Raw genomic sequence first — 4,403 nt, forward strand, 5'->3', positions numbered from 1 at the left:
CCGGTTTGTACATTCATCCAAAAGCTACTCCCTTTAAGGAGCCCCTTCATCGAGGAAAGGCGGCGCAGACGTGTGACAGGAGGTCCAAAACATTTTTTTGTAGACCACACTCTCTATTTTGCGAGCCTGTAAAGTGCCTTCTACCCCAATCGTCGACCCTTGGCATGTCAAATAGTCGGGGTCGTGGCGTTATTATATACAAAACAATGATTGGCATATCACTCAAGTTCTAGTGAATATTATCAGTATCAAGTATTCACCTTTCTCTAAAAACTACATTTTGCTCCTTGCGTTATTTCACACGCCCCGACATAACTCGCCAGGGGCTCGATATGGGAACAAAATAAATTGCCAACAAGCCCGAACAACTTTATAGCATACTTCGGCGTCGTGAGTTTGGCCTTATATGCATCAGCTCCGAATCATGTCTTGGGTCAATAGTTGGGTTGCCCGGCTCCTGTGCTTGCTACCTAACGTTCCACTCTATCGGCTAAGGTAGTAAAGGGAGAACTATTGCGATTGTGTTTCCGGTTCATCTGGTCAAACACCTTAGTAGAGAAAGCCGAAAACTGACTATCATGATGCGGCGATAGCTGGTCAACCACTCGACGACTTATCGGAATCTTTCGCGATTCCCCCGTATTACACGAAGGAACTTTCTTCAGGTCATACATGTACACGCACCGCATTAGGATAGCCGCGTACATACCAGGGTTTATATCGTAGACTCACCATAAAACTCCTATGGCTAAGTGAAAGTGTTAACACCCTATAGTCCGATTGCCCCATTCACCACATTGACACCTCCTTCATGGACCAAGACATTGGGTTAAGAGTGATCAAGTGCTTTTCCGAACACCCCCGTATTTTCTACGAGGGGGCTGAAGCCGACGACTGGAAAACTTTTAGATTATACAAAAACAACCCCACAAGAGGAAACAAAAGCTTTTAAGCAAATATCACAATATTATCATAATATTGTATTTTAGAATTTCAATACATCTCATTCGAATATCATATCTTTTGAGCACTAGCCCTCTATCAAGCGGGCACCCTCTAAGACGTCCTCGAAATAATGTTCGGGTGTGTGATGGTCCTTACCCTTGAGGAGACTCCTCGCTGCAACGTTGGTGGCCTTCATCTTCGCCCAGTATGTTTTGACACGGGAAAAGGCCATCCGTGCACCTTCAATGAATGTTGAACGCTTAACGGCGTCAATACGCGGCACCGCATCCACCAGCCGCTGCACCAAACCGAAGTAACTATTCGAAATAGGCCCAGTAGGCCACAGCCGGACTATGACGTCCGTCATGGCAGAATCGGATATACTATGGAGCTCGGCCCACTGGGCCATCTGTTCATTTAGAAACAACGGTCGCTTTGGCGTGGCGAACTGTGACAAAAAAAGCTTCTTCGTGGCACACCCTTCCTGCGCCTAGTAAAATTGCGCCGCATCAGAGACGCTCTTTGGCAGGTCCAAGAATGTGTTCGGAGGGCTCCACATTTGATTAAGGGGGAATACTTCGGATCACCGAACTTTGTTTGTAATAAGAAAGTCTTACCAGCCACTATCTCCCCAGCTTGCCGGATCTCTTCCTAAGCTGCTCTAGACTCAGATTGTGCTTCTTTCGCATCTTGCAAGGCCTTGTCGAGATCAGCCGCTTTGGCTTTGTTATCCCTCTTGAGGAATTCGCGCTGGACAGTGGTTTCCTCTAGCTTGCACGCCATGATAGAAATTCTCTCCTCACACCGGCGCCGAGCAGCCTGTTCGGTTTTTAACTCATCAGCTGCCTTATTGACAGCTGAATTACTCATCCGGGCTTGTTCCTTGGCGAGGACAAGCTCAGCCCAAAGGGCCTCCATCGCAGCAACACCATCTGCAGTTATGCGTGTCTCAGTATACAATTCTAGCTTCGTGCTCATATTATCATACATACATATACTGATTTCCCCAAAAACATACCTTGCGCCTCGTCAAGCCACCTATTAATAAGCTGATGTCATCATCCGCCTCATCAATCTTTCGCTGCAGATCTGCAACCTCTATGGATCGGGCAGTAGCAGGGGAGGTAACAGCCTGTGTTCCAAGTAGTCAGGTTATTTCCTGGATATATCTTTTTGATCCTCCGATTGCCTCCCTTGGGAAGCCAATCAGAGTCTCAGGGGCTACTATCTATACACAGGAGTATTTTGTGAACAAAACACAATCGAAAGCATTATAGTACAAACCTCGAAGCCTCTTAGCAGGCTCGTGAAGGCCTCATTCAATCCACTTTTCGCGGACAGGACTTTTTAACCACCGTACCCATCAAGGTACGATGGTCCTCAGAGATGGACGCCTGTCGCAGCATGTTCGTCAATATATCCGGCGCTTCTGGATCTCCGGAAGCTGCTGTAGCAGCACGACCTCCTTTCGAAGGGATCCGTTCATTCATCCCTAGAGTTGTCTCCGGCTGTAAGCCGGACAGTCCGGGACCTTTATTGTTGGTCCCCGGACCCTGGGCTACCGAAGTGTCACCTTCGGTTGGTGTTTTCATCATCCCTCGCGTCACTTGTTGATCTGGAGAGACCCTCCGGGACGGCACCTCGAAGTTATCCGCCATATTGGGAGAGGAGACTGGTGGAGGCGTGTCGCTTTCCATCATCTCCGGGAGAAGATCCCCCGAGGAAGAGGATTGTTGAGGAAGACTATGCGCCGAGCTGCAAAAACATACATTCTAGATGTTACCCTCGTCGTAGGAGAGGAACGGGGCATGTGTAAAACACCCTTGTTCACTTACGATTTAGGCTTGTCCTCACCGGGGGTCTGCGAGATAGCGTCGTCCTCCAAGCCCGAGCCGCCCGACAGGGGCATCTTGCCTCGCTTGGGATCCTTTTCCTCCCAATCTTCGGAGATAGCCCTTTTCTTACCATGGGGAGAATGAACGTTGGCTTCTCCTTTACTTTTTTCTTCGGGTGATGGGATTTTCATCTCCCCGGAGACAATATCTAATATATCTTCGGGATGGAGGCCACCTTCGGTCCTCCCTCTCTCCGTCTTGTCCTCCTTCATAGGCATCTGGTACGGTGCCGGGGCCAGCATCCTTGTTAATACAGAATCCGCTGATTCTTCGGTAAGAGGGGTCGAACACCTGATTCGCTCCGCTTTCTTTATCTAGCCCTGGCAGAGGATAGCATTATTAGTATCGCATTACGGCATACATTGCTAAAAATTGTTCAGAAGTCAAGAGCTTACTGAGGTATCCGAATGGTTGCGGCCGAGGCCGATGTCCTCAGTGGTGTCCGGCCACTGTTTTCGTTTCCCGAAAAACAGCTTCCACATTCCTTTGTGCGTAGTACCGAAAAAGTCTTGGAGGGTCCGTGGCCCTTCCGTCTTAAACTCCCACATACGGATAGGCCGTCGCTAGCACGATAGAACCCGGCGGACCAGCATTACTTGGACAACGTTGATAAGGCCGACGTCCTTCTCAAGGAGGCTCCGGATGCGGCTTTATAGAGTCTGCACTTCGTCAATTGATCCCCAGTCCAGCCCCTTATTAATCCATGATGCAAGCTGTAATGGAGAGCCAGACCGAAACGTAGGTATAGCCGCCCACTTGGTACCGCGGGGTTTAGTGACGTAAAACCACTCCTGCTGCCATAGGTTGGGAGCTTCGGTGAAAGAGCCCTTTGGCCAGGGAGCATTGGTAAGCTTGCTCACTGTAGCACCTCCGCACTCCGTGTGTTCCCCGTCGACTACCTTCGGCTTCACACTAAAGGTCTTGAGCCATAACCGAAGTGTGGGGGAATACGGAGAAAGGCCTCGCACGTGATAATGAATGTCGAGATGTGGAGGAAAGAATCTGGGGCTAGATCATGAAAATCTAGTCCATAGTAAAACATGAGCCCTCAGACGAAGGGATGAAGAGCGAATCCTAGCCCTCGCTAGAAGTGGGAGATGAATACGACCCTCTCGCCGGATCTGGGAGTAGGAATAACCTGTCCTCGAGCAGGAAGCCTATGGGGGATCTCCGCGGTCAGGTACCTGGCCGCATGAAGCTTTGCAATGTCCTCCTCTGTAATAGAGGAGGCCACCCATCGGCCTTGTGGGCTAGGTCCGGACATGATTGGGCAGCTTGAAGCAATGAAGTCGAACCTCGGGTTCTAGAACTCGAAGTTGGATGGGCTGAGGAAAGGGTTGGCGCAAAATAAGATGGCCCTTGGCCCCTTTATAAAGGCAACGGATATCGGACGCCTCATCCTAAACCTAAAAACCTGCCTATTCCTAAGGAACCATACCAATGGAGCGGTTGGGTTACCCATGCTCGTGTTGATGAGAATCCCGCAATGAGGGGACACGATCGCTGCTTTGACAAGACGTGCAATAAAACCACGCCTCAAAACATGGAACGGCAGGACAAGAA

Source organism: Triticum urartu, chromosome 5A (genome assembly GCF_056163025.1).
Source record: "Triticum urartu cultivar PI428250 chromosome 5A, HENAU_Tu73, whole genome shotgun sequence".
Classification (NCBI taxonomy): Eukaryota; Viridiplantae; Streptophyta; class Magnoliopsida; order Poales; family Poaceae; genus Triticum; species Triticum urartu.